The sequence below is a fragment of the Ambystoma mexicanum genome, chromosome 7p, assembly GCF_040938575.1.
Source record: "Ambystoma mexicanum isolate Mex_15411 chromosome 7p, UKY_AmexF1_1, whole genome shotgun sequence".
In the NCBI taxonomy this organism is placed as follows: Eukaryota; Metazoa; Chordata; class Amphibia; order Caudata; family Ambystomatidae; genus Ambystoma; species Ambystoma mexicanum.
In genome coordinates, this window is record NC_090939.1 from 696766030 (window position 1) to 696785568 (window position 19539).

Here is a 19539-nt window from a genome sequence, read left to right on the forward strand (position 1 = left end):
ACGGGGGGGGGCATGAGCGGGGGGTGGGGGGAACAGTGGAGACACGGGGCATGAGCGGGGGGTGGGGGAACAGTGGAGACACGGGGCATGAGCGGGGGTGGGGGAAACAGTGGAGACACGGGGCATGAGCGGGTGGTGGGGGGAGCAGGGAGACAACACAGGGCATGAGCGGGGGTGTGGGGTAACACAAGGGAGACACGGGGCATGAGCGGGGGGTGGGTGGAACAGGGCAGATACTGGGCATGAGTGGGGGGTGGGGGGTACAGGAGGGAGACACTGGGCATGAGCGTGGGGGTGGGGGGTACAGGAGGGAGACACGGGGCATGAGCAGGGGGTGGGGGGTAACACGAGGGAGACATGGGGCATGAGCGGGGAGTGGGGGTAACACAAGGGAGACACTAAGCATGAGCGGGGGTGGGGGGAACAGGGGAGACACGGGGCATGAGCGGCGGGTGGGGGGAACAGGGGAGACAAGGGGCAGGGGGTGGGGGGAAAAGGAGGGAATCACAGGGCATGAGCAGGGGGTGGGGGAACAGTGGAGACACGGGGCATGAGCAGGGGGTGGGGGGAGTGGGGGAGACACAGGGCATGAGCGGGGGGTTGGGGTAACACAAAGAAGACACGGGGCATGAGCGGGGGTTGGGGGGACCAGGGCACACACGGGGCATGAGCAGGGGGTGGGGGAACAGGGCACACATGGGGCATGAGCAGGTGGTGGGGGGAACAGGGGAGACACGGGGCATGAGCAGGGATGGGGGGTAACACGAGGGAGACACGGGGCATGAGCGGGGGTGGGGGGTAACACAAGGGAGACACGAAGCATGAGCGGGGGTGGGGGGAACAGGGGAGACACGGGGCCTGAGCGGCGGGTGGGGGGAACAGGGGAGACAAGGGGCATGAGCGGGGGGTGGGGGGGAAAGGAGGGAGACACAGAGCATGAGCAGGGGGTGGGGGGAACAGGGCACACACGGGGCATGAGCGGGGGGTGAGGGGGAACAAGGCACACATGCGGCATGAGCGGGGGTGGGGGGAACAGGGGAGTCACGGGGCATGAGCGGGGGTGAGGGGGAAAACGAGGGGACACGGGGCATGATCGGGGGTGGGGGGAACATGGCAGACATGGGGCATGAGCGGGGGTGTGGGGAAGAAGAGAGAGACACGGACCATGAGCAGGGGGTGGGGGAATAGTAGGGAGACACGGGGCATGAGCGGGGGGTGGGGGGAACAGTGGAGACACGGGGCATGAGCGGGGGGTGGGGGAACAGTGGAGACACGGGGCATGAGTGGGGGGTCGGGGAAACAGTGGAGACACGGGGCATGAGCGGGGAGTGGGGGGAGCAGGGGAGACAACACAGGGCATGAGCGGGGGTGTGGGGTAACACAAGGGAGACACGGGGCATGAGCGGGGGGTGGGGGGGTACAGGAGGGAGACACGGGGCATGAGCAGGGGTGGGGGGTAACACAAGGGAGACACGGGGCATGAGCGGGGGTGTGGGGTAACACAAGGGAGACACGGGGCATGAGCGGGGGTGTGGGGTAACACAAGGGAGACACGGGGCATGAGCGGGGGGTGGGTGGAACAGGGCAGATACTGGGCATGAGTGGGGGGTGGGGGTACAGGAGGTAGACACGGGGCATGAGCGTGGGGTTGGGGGGTACAGGAGGGAGACACGGGGCATGAGCAGGGGTGGGGGGTAACACGAGGGAGACATGGGGCATGAGCGGGGGGTGGGGGTAACACAAGGGAGACACTAAGCATGAGCGGGGGGTGGGGGGAACAGGGGAGACACGGGGCATGAGCGGCAGGTGGGGGGAACAGGGGAGACAAGGGGCAGGGGGTGGGGGGGAAAAGGAGGGAGACACAGGGCATGAGCAGGGGGTGGGGGAACAGTGGAGACACGGGGCATGAGCAGGGGGTGGGGGGATCAGGGGAGACACAGGGCATGAGCGGGGGGGTGGGGTAACACAAGGAAGACACGGGGCATGAGCGGGGGATGGGGGAACAGGGCAGATACTGGGCATGAGCGGGTGGTGGGGGGTACAGGAGGGAGACACAGGGCATGAGCGGGGGGTGGGGGATACAGGAGGGAGACACGGGGCATGAGCAGGGGGTGGGGGGTAACACAAGGGAGACACGGGGCATGAGCAGGGGGTGAGGGGTAACACAAGGGAGACATGAAGCATGAGCGGGGGGTGGGGGGAACTGAAGACACAGGGCATGATCGGAGGGTGGGGGGAACAGGGGAGACAAGGGACAGGAGCGGGGGGTTGGGGTGAAAGGAGGGAGACACAAGGCATGAGCAGGGGGTGGGGGGAACAGGAGGGAGACACGGGGCATGAGCAGGGGGTGGGAGGGAACAGGGCACACACAGTGCATGAGCGGGGGTTGGGGGGAACAGGGCACACACGGGGCATGAGCGGGGGATGGGGGAACAGGGGAGACACTGGGCATGAGCGGGGGTTGAGGGGGAAAACGTGGGAGACACGGGGCATGAGCGGGGGTGGGGGGAACATGGCAGACACAGGACATGAACGGGGGTGGGGGGCACAGGAGGGAAACACGGGGCATGAGCGGGGGATGGGGAAACAAGAGAGAGTCACGGGCATGAGCGGAGTGTGGGGGGAACAGGAGGGAGACACGTGGCATGAGCGGGGGGTAACACAAGGGAAACACGGGGCATGAGCGGGGGGGTCGGGGGAAACACGAGGGAGACACGGGGCATGAGCGGGGGGTGGGGGGAACGGGAGGGAGACACGGGGCATGAGCGGGGGTGGGGGGAACAGGGGAGACATGGGGCGTGAGCGGGGTGGGGGGGAACAGGGGAGACACGGGGCATGAGCAGGGGGTGGGGGGACAGTGGAGACACGGGGCATGAGCGGGGGGTGGGGGAACAGTGGAGACACGGGGCATGAGCGGGGGGTGGGGGGAACAGTGGAGACACAGGGCATGAGCGGGGCGTGGGGGGAGAAGGGGAGATGACACAGGGCATGAGGGGGGGTGTGGGGTAACACAAGGGAGAAACGGGGCATGAGCGGGAGGTGGGGGGGACAGGGCAGATACTGGGCATGAGCGGGGGTGAGGGGGACATGGCAGACATGGGGCATGAGCGGGGGGTGCGTGGTACAGGAGGGAAACACGGGGCATGAGCGGGGGTGGGGGGAACAAGAGAAAGACAGGGGCCATGAGCGGGGGGTGGGGGGAACAGTAGGGAGACACGGGGCATGAGCAGGGGGTGGGGGGACAGTGGAGACACGGGGCATGAGCGGGGGGTGGGGGAACAGTGGAGACACGGGGCATGAGCGGGGGGTGGGGGGAACAGTGGAGACACAGGGCATGAGCGGGGCGTGGGGGGAGAAGGGGAGATGACACAGGGCATGAGGGGGGGTGTGGGGTAACACAAGGGAGAAACGGGGCATGAGCGGGAGGTGGGGGGGACAGGGCAGATACTGGGCATGAGCGGGGGGTGGGGGTACAGGAGGGAGACACGAAGCATGAGCAGGGGGTGGGGGGGAACAGGGGAGACACGGGGCATGAGCGGCGGGTGGGGGGAACAGGGGAGACAAGGGACATGAGCGGGGGGTGGGGGTGAAAAGGAGGGAGACACAGGGCATGAGCAGGGGGTGGGGGGGAACAGGAGGGAGCAGGGGGTGGGGGGAAGAGGGCACACATGGGGCATGAGCGGGGGAGGGGGGAACAGGGGAGACACGGGGCATGAGCAGGGGGTGAGGGGGAAAACGTGGGAGACACGGAGCATGAGCGGGGGTCGGGGGAACATGGCAGACACAGGGCATGAGCGGGGCAGGGGTACAGGAGGGAGTCACTGGGCATGAGTGGGGGATGGGGGAAACAAGAGAGAGTCACAGGGCATGAGCGGGGTGTGGGGGGGAACAGGAGGGAGACACGGGGCATGAGTGGGGGGTAACACAAGGAAACACGGAGCATGAGCGGGGGGTCAGGGGAAACACAAGGGAGACACGGGGCATGAGCGGGGGGTGGGGGGGAATGGGAGGGAGACACGGGGCAGGGGGTGGGGTGGAACAGGGGAGACATGGGGCATGAGCGGGGGTGGGGGGGATCAAGGGAGACACGGGGCATGAGCGGGGGTGAGGGGGACAATGAGGGAGACACGGGGCATGAGCGGGGGTGGGGGAACATGGCATACATGGGGCATGAGCAGGGGGCGCGGGGTACAGGAGGGAGACACGGGGCATGAGCAGGGGTGGGGGGAACAAGAGAGAGACACGGACCATGAGCGGGGGGTGGGGGGATCAGTAGGCAGACACGGGGCATGAGCGGGGGGTGGAGGGGCAGTGGAGACACGGGGCATGAGCGGGGGGTGGGGGAAACAGTGGAGACACGGGGCATGAGCGGGGTGGGGGGAACAGTGGAGACACGGGGCATGAGCAAGGGGTGGGGGAGCAGGGGAGATGACACAGGGCATGAGCGGGGGGTGTGGGGTAACACAAGGGAGACACGGGGCATGAGCGGGGGTTGGGGGGAACAGGGCAGATACTGGGCATGAGCGGGGGTGAGGGGTACAGGAGGGAGACACGGGGCATGAGCGGGGATGGGGGGTACAGGAGGGAGACACGGGGAATGAGCAGGGGGTGAGGGGGTAACACGAGGGAAACATGGGGCATGAGCGGGGGGTGGGGGTAACATAAGGGAGACATGGGGCATGAGCGGGGGGTGGGGGTAACATAAGGGAGACACGAAGCATGAGTGGGGGTGGGGGGAACAGGGGATACACAGGGCATGAGCGGCAGGTGGGGGGAACAGGGGAAACAAGGGGCATGAGCAGGGGGTGGGAGGGAACAGGGCACACACAGTGCATGAGCGGGGTTGGGGGGAACAGGGCACACACGGGGCATGAGCGGGGGAGGGGGGAACAGGGGAGACACTGGGCATGAGCGGGGGTTGAGGGGGAAAACGTGGGAGACACGGGGCATGAGCGGGGGTGGGGGGTACATGGCAGACACAGGGCATGAACGGTGGTGGGGGGCACAGGAGGGAAACACGGGGCATGAGCGGGGGGATGGGGGAAACAAGAGAGAGTCACGGGCATGAGCGGGGTGTGGGGGGAACAGGAGGGAGACACGGGGCATGAGCGGGGGGTAACACAAGGGAAACACGGGGCATGAGCGGGGGGGGGTCGGGGGAAACACGAGGGAGACACGGAGCATGAGCGGGGGGTGGGGGGAACGGGAGGGAGACACGGGGCATGAGCGGGGGTGGTGGGGTTACAGGGGAGACATGGGGCGTGAGCGGGGGTGGGGGGGAACAGGGGAGACACGGGGCATGAGCGGGGGTGAGGGGGACATGGCAGACATGGGGCATGAGCGGGGGGTGCGTGGTACAGGAGGGAAACACGGGGCATGAGCGGGGGTGGGGGGAACAAGAGAAAGACAGGGGGCATGAGCGGGGGGTGGGGGGAACAGTAGGGAGACACGGGGCATGAGCAGGGGGTGGGGGGACAGTGGAGACACGGGGCATGAGCGGGGGGTGGGGGAACAGTGGAGACACGGGGCATGAGCGGGGGGTGGGAGGAACAGTGGAGACACAGGGCATGAGCGGGGGGTGGGGGGGAGAAGGGGAGATGACACGGGGCATGAGGGGGGGTGTGGGGTAACACAAGGGAGAAACGGGGCATGAGCGGGAGGTGGGGGAACAGGGCAGATACTGGGCATGAGCGGGGGGTGGGGGGTACAGGAGGGAGACACGAAGCATGAGCAGAGGGTGGGGGGAACAGGGGAGACACGGGGCAGGAGCGGCGGGTGGGGGGAACAGGGGAGACAAGGGACATGAGCGGGGGGTGGGGGTGAAAAGGAGGGAGACACAGGGCATGAGCAGGGGGTGGGGGGAACAGGAGGGAGCAGGGGGTGGGGGGAACAGGGCACACATGGGGCATGAGCGGGGGAGGGGGGGAACAGGGGAGACACGGGGCATGAGCAGGGGGTGAGGGGGAAAACGTGGGAGACACAGAGCATGAGCGGGGGTCGGGGGAACATGGCAGACACAGGGCATGAGCGGGGCAGGGGTACAGGAGGGAGACACTGGGCATGAGCGGGGGATGGGGGAAACAAGAGAGAGTCACAGGGCATGAGCGGGGTGTGGGGGGGAACAGGAGGGAGACACGGGGCATGAGGGGGGGTAACACAATGGAAACACGGAGCATGAGCGAGGGGTCGGGGGAAACACAAGGGAGACACGGGGCATGAGCGGGGGGTGGGGGGAATGGGAGGGAGACACGGGGCAGGGGGTGGGGTGGAACAGGGGAGACATGGGGCATGAGCGGGGGCGGGGGGGATCAAGGGAGACACAGGGCATGAGCGGGGGTGGGGGAACATGGCATACATGGGGCATGAGCAGGGGGTGCGGGGTACAGGAGAGAGACACGGGGCATGAGCAGGGGTGGGGGGAACAATAGGCAGACACGGACCATGAGCGGGGGGTGGAGGGGCAGTGGAGACACGGGGCATGAGCGGGGGGTGGGGGGAACAGTGGAGACACGGGGCATGAGCAGGGGGTGGAGGGAGCAGGGGAGATGACACAGGTCATGAGCGGGGGGTGTGGGGTAACACAAGGGAGACACGGGGCATGAGCGGGGGTTGGGGGGAACAGGGCAGATACTGGGCATGAGCGGGGGTGGGGGGTACAGGAGGGAGACACGGGGCATGAGCGGGGATGGGGGGTACAGGAGGGAGACACGGGGAATGAGCAGGGGGTGGGGGGTAACACGAGGGAAACATGGGGCATGAGCGGGGGGTGGGGGTAACATAAGGGAGACATGGGGCATGAGCAGGGGGTGGGGGTAACATAAGGGAGACACGAAGCATGAGTGGGGGTGGGGGGAGCAGGGGATACACAGGGCATGAGCGGCAGGTGGGGGGAACAGGGGAAACAAGGGGCATGAGCAGGGGGTGGGGGGAAAAGGAGGGAGACACAGGGCATGAGCAGGGGGTGGGGGAACAGTGGAGACACCGGGCATGAGCGGGGGTGGGGGGAGCAGGGGAGACACAGGGCATGAGTGGGGGGTGTGGGGTAACACAAGGGAGACACGGGGCATGAGCGGGGTATGGGGGAACAGGGCAGATACTGGGCATGAGCCGGTGGTGGGGGGTACAGGAGGGAGACACGGGGCATGAGCGGGGGGTGGGGGGTACAGGAGGGAGGCACGGGGCATGAGCAGGGGGTGGGTAACACGAGGGAGACACGGGGCATGAGTTGGGGGTGGGGGGTAACACAAGGGAGACACGAAGCATGAGCGGCGGTGGGGGGAACAGGGGAGACACGGGGCATGAGCGGCGGGTGGGGGGAACAGGCGAGACAAGGGACATGAGCGGGGTGTGGGGGGGAGAGGAGGGAGACACAGGGCATGAGCAGGGGGTGGGGGGAACAGGAGGGAGACACGGGGCATGAGCGGGGGGTGGGGGGTACAGGAGGGAGGCACGGGGCATGAGTAGGGGGTGGGTAACACGAGGGAGACACGGGGCATGAGTTGGGGGTGGGGGTAACACAAGGGAGACACGAAGCATGAGCGGCGGTGGGGGGAACAGGGGAGACACGGGGCATGAGCGGCGGGTGGGGGGAACAGGCGAGACAAGGGACATGAGCGGGGTGTGGGGGGGAGAGGAGGGAGACACAGGGCATGAGCAGGGGGTGGGGGGAACAGGAGGGAGACACGGGGCATGAGCGGGGGGTGGGGGGTACAGGAGGGAGGCACGGGGCATGAGCAGGGGGTGGGTAACACGAGGGAGACACGGGGCATGAGTTGGGGGTGGGGGTAACACAAGGGAGACACGAAGCATGAGCGGCGGTGGGGGGAACAGGGGAGACACGGGGCATGAGCAGGGGATGGGGGAACAGGGCACACATGGTGCATGAGCGGGGGGTGGGGGGAACAGGGCACACACAGGGCATGAGCGGGGGAGGGGGAGAACGAGGGAGACACGGGGCATGAGCGGGGGTGGGGGGAACATGGCAGACACAGGGCATGAGCAGGGGGTGGGGGGTACAGGAGGGAGACACAGGGCATGAGCGGGGGGTGGGAGGAACAAGAGAGAGACATGGACCATGAGCGGGGGGTGGGAGGAACAAGAAAGAGACACGGGGCTTGAGCGAGGGTGGGGGGAACAGGAGGGAGACATGGGGCATGAGCGGGTGGTGGGGGTAACACAAGGGAAACACGGGGCATGAGCGGGTGGTGGGGGAAAACACGAGGGAGACACGGGGCATGAGTGGGGGGTGGCAGGCAATAGGAGACACACGGGGCATGAGCGGGGGGTGGAGGGACAGTGGAGACACTGGGCATGAGCCAGGGCTTGGGGAACAGTGGAGACACGGGGCATGAGTGGGGGGTGGGGGGAGCAGGGGAGACACGGTGCATGAGCGGGGGCTAGGGGGAGCAGGGGAGACACAGGGCATGAGTGGGGGGTGTGGGGTAACACAAAGGAGACACGGGGGATGAGCGGGTGAGGGGAACAGGGCAGATACTGGGCATGAGCGGGGGTGGGGGTACAGGAGGGAGATATGGGGCATGTGCGGGGGTGGGGGGTACAGTAGGGATAAACGGGGCATGAGCAGGGGGTGGGGGGAACAAGAAAGAGACACAGGGCATGAGCGGGGGGTGGAGGGGACAGTGGAGACACGGGGTATGAACGGGGGGTGGGGGAACAGCGGAGACACAGGGCATGAGCGGGGGGTGGGGGGAACAGTGGAGACACGGGGCATGAGCGGGGGGTGAGGGGAGCAGGGGAGACGACACAGGGCATGAGCAGGGGGTGTGGGGTAACACAAGGGAGACACGGGCATTAGCGGGGGTTGGGGGGAACAGGGCAGATACTCGGCATGAGCGGGGGTGGGGGTACAGGAGGGAGACACAGGGCATGAGCAGGGGGTGGGGGGTACAGGAGGGAGACACGGGGCATGAGCAGGGGGTGGGGGGTAACACGAGGGAGACATGGGGCATGAGCGGGGGGTGGGGGTAACATAAGGGAGACACGAAGCATGAGCGGGGGTGGGGGGAACAGGGGAGACACGGGGCATGAGCGGCAGGTGGGGGGAACAGGGGAAACAAGGGGCATGAGCAGGGGGTGGGGGGAAAAGGAGGGAGACACAGGGCATGAGCAGGGGGTGGGGGAACAGTGGAGACACGGGGCATGGGCGGGGGTGGGGGAGCAGGTGAGACACAGGGCATGAGTGGGGGGTGTGGGGTAACACAAGGGAGACACGGGGCATGAGCGGGGTATGGGGGAACAGGGCAGATACTGGGCATGAGCCGGTGGTGGGGGGTACAGGAGGGAGACACGGGGCATGAGCGGGGGGTGGGGGGTACAGGAGGGAGGCACGGGGCATGAGCAGGGGGTGGGTAACACGAGGGAGACACGGGGCATGAGCTGGGGGTGGGGGGTAACACAAGGGAGACACGAAGCATGAGCGGTGGTGGGGGAACAGGGGAGACACGGGGCATGAGCGGCGGGTGGGGGGAACAGGCGAGACAAGGGACATGAGCGGGGTGTGGGGGGGAAGAGGAGGGAGACACAGGGCATGAGCAGGGGGTGGGGGGGAACAGGAGGGAGACACGGGGCATGAGCAGGGGGTGGGGGGAACAGGGCACACACGGTGCATGAGCTGGGGGTGGGGGGGAACAGGGCACACACAGGCCATGAGCGGGGGAGGGGGAGAACAGGGGAGACAAGGGGCATGAGCGGGGGGTGAGGGGGAAAACGAGGGAGACACAGGGCATGAGCGGGGGTGGGGGGAACAGGGCAGACACAGGGCATGAGCGGGGGGTGGGGGGTACAGGAGGGAGACACAGGGCATGAGCGGGGGGTGGGAGGAACAAGAGAGAGACATGGACCATGACCGGGGGTGGGGGGAACAGTAGGGAGACACGGGGCATGTGCAGGGGGGTGGGGGGACAGTGGAGACACGGGGCATGATCGGGGGATGGGGGGAGCAGGGGAGACACGGTGCATGAGCGGGGGGTAGAGGGAGCAGGTGAGACACAGGGCATGAGCGGGGGTGTGGGGTAACACAAGGGAGACACGGGGCATGAGCGGGGGGTGGGGGGAACCGGGCAGATACTGAGCATGAGCGGGGGGTGGGGGGTACAGGAGGGAGACATGGGGCATGTGCGGGGGTGGGGGGTACAGTAGGGAGACACGGGGCATGAGCAGGGGGTGGGAGGAACAAGAAAGAGACACGGGGCTTGAGCGGGGGGTGGGGGAACAGGAGGGAGACATGGGGCATGAGCGGGTGGTGGGGGTAACACAAGGGAAACACGGGGCATGAGCGGGTGGTGGGGGAAAACACGAGGGAGACACGGGGCATGAGCGGGGGTGGGGGGCAATAGGAGACACACGGGGCATGAGGGGGAGGTGGGGGGTACACGAGGAAGACACGGGCATGAGCGGGGGGTGGAGAGAACATGAGGGAGACACGGGGCATGAGTACGGGGTGGGGGACACGAGGGAGACACGGGGCATGAGTGGGGGTGTGGGGGGTAACACGAGGGAAACACAGGGCATGAGAGGGGGGTGGGGGGAACACGAGGGAGACACGGGGCATGAGCGGGTTGTGGGGGGAACAAGAAAGAGACACATGGCATGAGCGGGGGGTGGGGGAACAGGAGGGAGACATGGGGCATGAGCGGGTGGTGGGGGTAACACGAGGGAAACACGGGGCATGAGCGGGTTCTGGGGAAAACACGAGGGAGACACGGGGCATGAGCAGGGGGTGGGGGGCTAGAGGAGACACACGGGGCATGAGCGGGAGGTGGGGGGTACACGAGGAAGACACGGGGCATGAGCGGGGGGTGGGGAGAACATGAGGGAGACACGGGGCATCAGTGGGGGGTGGGGGACACGAGGGAGACACGGGGCATGACTGGGGGTGTGGGGGGTAACACGAGGGAAACACAGGGCATGAGCGGGGTGTGGGGGAACACGAGGGAGACACGGGGCATGAGCGGGTTGTGGGGGGAACATGAGGGAGAGACAGGCATGAGCGGGGGGTGAGGTGGAACAGGGGAGACACGGGGCATGAGAGGGGGTGGGGGAACAGGGGAAACACGGGGCATGAGTGGGGGCTGGGGGAACAGGGCACACACGGGGCATGAGAGGGGGGTGGGAGGGAAAGGAGGGAGACCTGCGACATGAACGGGGGGGAACAGGGGAGACACAGGGCATGAGCGGGGAGTGGGTGTGGAAGGAGGGAGACATGGGACATGAGCGGGGGTGGGGCGGAACGGGAAGGAGAAACGGGGCATGAGCGGTGGGTGGGGAAAAGGAGGGAGACACGGTGCATGAGCGGGGGGGTGGGAGTGAACAGGGGAGACACAGGCATGAGCGGGGGGTGGGGGGGAACAGGGGAGACACGGGGCATGAGTGGGGGGTGGGGGAACGGGAGGGAGACACGAGGTATGAGCGGGGGGTGGGGGGAACAGGGGAGACACGGGGCATGAGAGGGGAGTGAGGGAACGGGACAGAGACACAGGCCATGAGCGGGGGTGGGGGGAATGGGAGAGAGACACGGACCATGAGCAGGGGTTGGGGGGAACGGGAGGAACACACAGAGTTAACTATGCAATGCTCTGATGGACCGATGAACAAAGATGGCAGGCGTCTCTCACAATACGACGCACTGCACGCTTCATGGCAGCCAATAGCAAAGCACGTCAGATGTCCGCAGACATCACGCAAGTGCTTGCCCAATCCCCGTCCTGTCCGTGGAGCGAACAGGGAAGTGTGTCCGCGAAGCGGACACAGATATCACTATTTGTTTTACCTACATTTTTGTCATTTTTTAAAAAAAACTACAGGACGGATTTACACCAAATAAAAAAAAGCACGATTTCAGGACCAAGCCGCCGCTCCCGCCGCAAATTTGTTGTAAATCCGTCCAGCGGTTTGGGCTGTAGGCGTGAGCACAGTTTTTTGCCATTATGTCTATGGGAAAAAAAGAAGTTTTGGGACCCCCCTTATAACTTTGTTTCCACTGGACCAAACCTCACCAAACTTTGCAAAAAAAATCAGAGTGGGCCAGATACTTTTTTTTGCAAAGTTTGGTGAGGATTTGTCCGTCCAGGGGGAGCGAAGTTATAAGCCGCCCAAAAAGTGCTCTTCCTATGGAAACAGCAACTTATCCATAACTACATGGCCACTACTGTGGCCATGTAATATATATACATATATATATATATATATATATATATATATATATATATATATATATATATATATATATATATATATATATGGCTGCAAGAAGTAGCTTGCCCAGCGGGTAATGGCCTGTGAACTGAAGGTGATAGGTCTAAGTGTGAAATGAAGCCCTTTACCAAGTGCAATGGGTCAGTACAGGCGAGACAACCTCACTCTTGTGGCCTTTAATGACATTAACAATTGGACAGGGCCAGGTGGCAAGTGCAGGCTAAAGCAGCTGAATGTAGGAAGAGAGTTAGATGGTGCAGCAGTTGTGGTATGGCTGTGTGTACACCAAGGGAAACATGGATGTGCAGCAAAGGAGGAAGGTCACGATGGGCGTAGACTACATATGAATCAGAGGGCAACTATGGCACTAGTGGAGGTAAGCCTAGGAGAGGATGGCAGTGGGACTGCCTCACCTCCTGAGGTCACAGAGCAAACAGTGACGAACAGAGATGTGGACCAGATTTCGAAACAAGGCATACAGTTAAGGATTAAGGAGAACCGGCAGAGTGGGTGTTTACTGTCAGATTTAGCATGTCTTCCCCGATTCCTGATTGGCCTGAATCAATTCCAAAGGTCCTTAGGAAGGTTCTGACATAAAATTAAGAAGCTCTTCAGGATAAACGAAATAGAAGACAGTTAACTACACTAAGAGGCCATTGGGAGAGGTAAACAAGAATTGTTTGTATGTGTACATGCATGAGAACAATTGTCTGATGGCTAAATTGGTGGCTGTAGAGCTGGAAACCTCTAATTCCAATCCTGATTTGACAAAATGTTGTGATCTTGGCCAATTCACTTCACCATTACCTGTATCTGCCGCTGCCCTAGTTCCCTATGCTGCTTAACTTTGGCGTACCTCGTTAAATGTCATATCAAAGTTTTAATTATTTTATTTTATAATTTAAGAGATTTTGCCATATTCTAATGGCTAATTTGTTCCACTACTAATGTCTTTCTCTGAGAATTCTGCTTTGACTGTGAATCCTTTTCCCTTTCTATTTAATCATGCACAGATGTAATTGATATACCATAGAACCCAGATGAAATCCCAAATTAGCCCTGCAGTCATTAAGTGTAAATTCAAATATGCAGTTCCTCGTAGAGGAAATTAGTTTTCCAGGCTGCGTCATTGGAGCTGCGGGGAAGATTCCTGTTGGGAAACAGCCGGCAGACAGTAAACCAGGCTGTGGAAAGGCGACGCCGTGACGTATACACTGGGACGTTGCCTTCATCTGGGCCCGATAGTCTGCAAATGTGTCTCATCACATTAAGTCAAACTGCACAAGGTGCCACAAATAACCTTCTTGGGGAAAAGATACAATTAAAGCAAACGCAGACATATGACATGATAAAAAAAATAAAAGCTGTCGCACTGAATTTTCTGCGGGAGCTTTAGTTAACTTACGCCATAGACAACAACTGTATCATTCCAAAAGACGACTTCGTACGTATTTTATAATAGGGAATATGTCTGATTGTTCTCAGTAAACAACATGCATTTCATTACATGTCTCTCACTGGCTAATCATATTTCTGTCACTATTCGTTGTATTAAACTTCCAACGCTTGTAACAGGCTTGTGTCACCAGCCGGGCAGTCAATTTATGGCGTACTTTCTTAAAATAACTACACAAAGGCGTCGATTTGCTGCCCTTTTCTTAGGGTGGCATTGCAGCTTTTCAGCAAGACCTATGGCTGTCTCTGCATGTTGCCTCCCTGAGATTTGTGTCTGTGCTGTACAGGAGGACCTATTGGGTGGTGGGTGGCCAATGACCAATGCAGCTGAATTGGCTATATTGCTAATCCAATATTTCACTCTTTGACTGCAGACTGTTCGAATTAAAGTGTAGAAAGAGAACAGCAAAGTAGGAACGCCATGATGTTTGGGCAGAGGGTTTATAACGGCTATTTATTTTATTTTTTTATTGTATTGATTAAAAAATGAAACATTATACAAACAAATACACATCATAGTTAAAGCACAGTATATGAAAGTTGAAATACGTTTCCACAAGGCATGTATTCTAGGTAGCAAAGACTAGAGAGAAAAAAAGAGGAAATCAATCCTCATTAATATTCATCAATCAATTTCAAGATTTGTAGAAAGGAAAGAGTAAAAATTAAAATGGCTGCCGAGTTGCCAATAAAAATCCTGTACCAAATGAGAAAATTACTTTAAGTAGAGAACATCATGTACAAACTTTGCAAAACAACTGTTCTCTTTGAGGCTGTACTGCAGGACAGCGTATACATATATGTTTCAGAGTCTCTACAGCCAAGTGGCAACATCTACAATTATTATCTATACTGAGTACCCTAACATGTAATATCTCACGAGTATGAAGTAGATTTAGCCCCAGTCTCAGAAAAACTCTCATTAATATCCCATTAAGGCACTTTGGTAGGGACAGTGGCACTGTACCAAGATATTGATTTTCTTGCCCAATATCCACAAACAGCTTATAAGTGCTCCTTTTATCACATCTTTGGATCCAGTCAGTAGTGTAGATGCTCTTTTTCACATCTTCTGGATGTGAGATAAGGAACATTAACATTCATTAAGATGTTACTACATTTACTTTTAAATCTACAAAGAAATCCCGGATCTTCATCTCAATTTGTGATCGGAGAACTCGATATAAAGTATTTTTCGGACCCCATAATAGTTTTTCTATACAAAGAAATAGCGTTCCAACTCACGACTGAGTACATTGAAGTCAGTTCCATCTCGAATCTAATAAAAACCAAAAGGATTAGGAATTTTTCATAGTTAAATGCTTAGAAAATGAGCTAGTAAAATTTCTGAGAGAACCTTTAATTTATAACATTTTAAAAAGGGGATCAAATAAAAGCAACAGTATTTATGAGCAATAAAAAGCATCTGTGACCCAAAATGACACCTGCTCTCCACAAGTTGATCTCGCCATACTGCACGATGGGATGGGCGCTGCAGAATAAAACCCAAATATTTGATATTCTGGACAATCGTCAGGCAATCTCCCAGTGTCCAAGTGTACTTGGGGGACCTTATTCTAGATCGCCCAAAGGACATTAAATTGGTCTTTTGTGGGTTTACTTTCAAATTACTTAAATTAGTATAGTTATAGAAACAAGTTAGAAGTCGCTGCAGTCCCACCTGGGTCCAATCTGTAAAAGGCACATCATCAGCGTGGCTGAGCCAAAGGGTTCAATTAGTCACACTCTTAGGGGATATAAAAGCAATGGGTTCAACATATTCACCCAAATCAGATATGTACAAATTAAAAAGGCAGGGGGCCAGAACGCATTCCTGCCTTAGACCCTGTGCTGTTGGTATTGCTTTGGAAACCAACCCTTTCATCTCATATCTAACTCTAAGTTGTGTGTCAGAATGCCAATTAATGATAATGCTGAGAGAGGTTCACCTCAGCACAAATTCCAAAATACAGAATGATTTAAGGCTCTGAGTTGTTGGCTCAGTATGGGTGTTAGACCCCCGACCCACATCTCCCAACACTCCGGGATTTTGCATCTTCCACGCAAGTCATTGATGAGGTGGTGGGTTGCCTGTTATATCTAGAGGCCCCTTCAAAGTAGAAGAGCTCTGACCACCTCGACTAATGGCAGGTAGACCAATCCGCTTCATACAATGAGCTGGAGAAGTTGTAATTTGACAGCTCCTGCTCATTTGAACCTGGACTGCGTAGCCTACGGACCTAGAAGTAAGGTAGCTTTCCATCACGCGGAGTGGGCTTCTTTTCCAAACATCACACGCTTCCCCATACTGCAGAGTCACATCGGACCTGGATTTAAGTGCCAAGTCTAAGCAGGAAGGCAATACAAGATCTAACTTTTTCTTATCTTTGTAAAAACTGGCCAGTGGATTTTGCAATCCAAATCTGAGTTCATCTTGCCCATTCAGCTGATGGTGCTCTTTTTTGTTCATATCGCCAACATTTGAGGACATTGTGGTTACATTATCTATCAGGGGGGCCGCATGGCAGTCTCAGGCAGCAGGGCTCTCGTCACCACACCGTCACCGTGAGCAGTCTTACTGCCTTCACCGAGTGGCTACTGCTGTCAGCTGTGAGGCCTCTCACACACGCTCTGCAAGCTCTGCGAGCTGTCTGCCGGCCATGAGATGTGACTATGTGCTATTAAAATCTCCTGAACATTGCATTGTCTTCAATCAAACTTTGAAAATTGAAATTTTCAAATCATGCACTAATAAATCTTCCATGCTGCTGGCCGTATCGTATGGTTATGGTCCACAGGCCAAGTAAACAGGTTTGAGCATAGTGGGGGCTTTTTGCGTTGGTTTTGGCACAGTTACCACCCAGTGCTGCCTCTTGGTGAGGGGATTCTGCCATTGACACAATGGGCTACTGTTAGCATGGGGCTCGGTGCTTTTCTTTTCCTGCAAACATGTTTTCTCTAAAATCAGCCCAATCGAAATTGGAACCCATAAGAAATGCAAAGGGAGCTCAAAGATGAGCACCCTTTCTATTTCTACAAAAGCAAAGCGCTGCAAATTAGGAGATGATGCAAGAAATGGAAGGGAGGAACAATGAAAAAGAGATTGTGCATGTAAAACCTTTTTAAAGGTGAAGGGGGATAACTCAGGGGCATGCGTTTGTCTTGGAAGCAAGACATTGCAGCGCAACACAGGTTGGCCTCCCGATCCTGTGCTTAGAAACCAATCAATGGTATTAAGCGTGTTATAGAAGAACATTTATTAATTATTGGCCGCTGTAGTAACTCAAATGCACCTGGCCCGAACCGACTATCTAACTGTTTCTTTAGAACTAATCCACCACTTTGGGCAGACATTCTGTCTTTCATATTTTCTTCGATTGCCAAATCTGTGCAATTTCCGCCAACATGGGACAGACCCCATATCATATCAATCTATAAAAGGGGGGAAGAGAGAACCTAGGCAACTACCGGCTGATCACAATCCTTGACTCTGATTCAAAAATCTTTTCCTGTGGCCTCTTGAACATCTGGAAACTTGGGCCTGTAGCCAGAATTTAATCTCCAAATGGCAAACGGGCTTTAGGAAGGGGATGGGCACACAGTTCAATGGCATGCTACTCAAATGCATACAGTGCCAGGCCAGGTCTAAGGGGAGCAGTCTGGTCTATTTGGCGTCGATTGACCTAGCTGTGGCATTTGACGCAGTGGGCAGGGCAGTGCTGTGGTGAAAGCTGCTGAAATGGGGTATTCCCTCAGGCCTTTTGAGACTGTTGATCGACGTGCATTATGGCTCTTCCATACATGCCTCTGGTCGACTGTATTCGATGACTATTTACAAATGTGTTCTGCAAGACGTGTAAATCAGACACACCAGTGACACAGCGCAAAAAGAAATGCAGACACGAAGGATGTAGTACCCTCGAACACAGCAAAATATAAACCTATCCTGCTTGCCTAGCATCGTCATCTAGCCGCCTCTTAGCACTTGTGAACAGGAGGTTGAGGGGACGGAGGTGGTCGCCTAACCTACTAATGTGGTCAGACGTCGGAGTTACGCCACTACTGGAATAAATTGTTCCTGAAGAAGATGACATCATTTGTAAACAGTCATTGAAACCGGTCGACCTTGCTGATCATGGGACCTATCATGATCATGACGATATCCGTAAAATCATGTTAGGATACGTCGGTCATACATACATATATGCTTACCTGGTGTGAACTTTTTTAGTTTATCTTCCATGTAAAGTGGGTTTTTAGGATCCAGGAGCGACGATTGATGTCTCTTGAGCCTACTACCCAGTTGGTGAATAAAATGTTAAGAAATTCTGCTTGGCAGCATGCCTCTCAAGAGCACATAATGGACATGGCCAATTAAGAAGACCTGTCTATAATCACTCCCTTTCTTTGGATTTTTAAATGTGCAAAACCCGTTGAGTGTGGAAATTGGTGACGAGGGTCAGCTTTCTTTCTCTATCCCTATTAGACAGGCGGCACACCACCGGCCATCTAGGAAGAGCTATCCCTGACAGGGTCAGGGTGTGCTTCCTTTGAGGGACAGCTTGTGTGTTTATCTTCTCCTGAGATAAACCACAACATTTAGTGGGGAATATGAGAAAGGTGCACACACACATATATAGTGTTTTTTTATATTCATGGACCAAATGCACATTCGCTGAGAGTTTCTTCCAAAAAGTGGAACTGTGTGGCCAGTGCATCCATTGTAGAGAAAATACAGATGTATTTATAGAAGTCAGGTGAGGAACAAGGGCCACAGCAAGGGCAGACTGAAAAGTGGGTGGAGCAGCTTGGGACAAGGTGTAAAGAGGGAAAGCCCTAGAGGGAAAGGGAGCGCTGGACGTGTGGGGGAGAATTATAATAGGAGAGGCGTGAGTGGAAGGGATCACGTAGGCAGTTGGAGAGGCTGCTCCATTGTGTACTCAGACAGCTTTCTTAGAAATGTCAGCCATGTAATCAAAGTCATATTGTGCATTAAAACCTTCTAATAAGTTCAAATTAACCTTCTATAATGGGTGTTAACTGTTCACAACATGAGTTAATTAGGTCCAATAATAAACCTCTTTAGAATGCTTCCACACTCCCTAAAATGTCCATGAACTGAAACCTGCTCTGAAAACTAAAAAAGAAAATACACCCTATGAGGAATTTCCAGCTGGCAAGGATTTAGATGTGCTGGCTTTTTTCATTTGTATCAATTAATAAAATGATGCAGGTGATTCCTTTTTAGAAAGGGTGGTCTGCAGACCAGATGCCCCGTCTGTAAACTCCATGCCAAAAGCAAAGAGTTTACATGTGCCCTGTTGCATCAGTCTCCTGATCTGCATCTCTTGCTCTCTTGCGGCACAGAACAGGTTCAGAGGTCACAGGTGTCCTGTTTGACAGCTAAGCCACTGCAGTGCAGAGGTTGAGCATTAAGTGTACATCTCTGTTCCAAATTCCATATGATTAGAATAAACTACCCCTACCCCTCTGGTGTCCGGGTAATCTGAAAATGTAAACTTCATTAGCTATTTGCACATAATTATTAAAAGCCACATCTGATTTGTATCACACTTATGTCAATCCTGTGAGCCTTGCCAGCAGTGGACAGGCTGTGTGCATTCTATTTAGACTGCCGCCTCTGCTCACCAGCCGGACTAATATTAGGAAAGACTAAGACTCCCTTTGATCCTTTGTAAGGTATGTAACAATTCTCACCAGTAAGACATCCATAAGCAGGAGATGTCTTTGGAAACAAGCTTAGCCTAAAAAATGGCAACTTCACACCAGGGTGTTGATACCAATAGACTTTTGAAGTGCAGGGCTGGGAAAGGGTCAGGTTTAGACCGGCAGGCGGAGCAGAACCAAAGG

The 19539-nt window shown here is 57.1% G+C and overlaps 1 protein-coding gene across 3 annotated transcripts in view; it reads right to left on the minus strand.

Moving 5' to 3' along the window:
* Positions 1-19539, minus strand: part of HTR1F (5-hydroxytryptamine receptor 1F) — a 3723175-nt gene that overhangs the window by 246718 nt on the left and 3456918 nt on the right. The window lies entirely within an intron of this gene.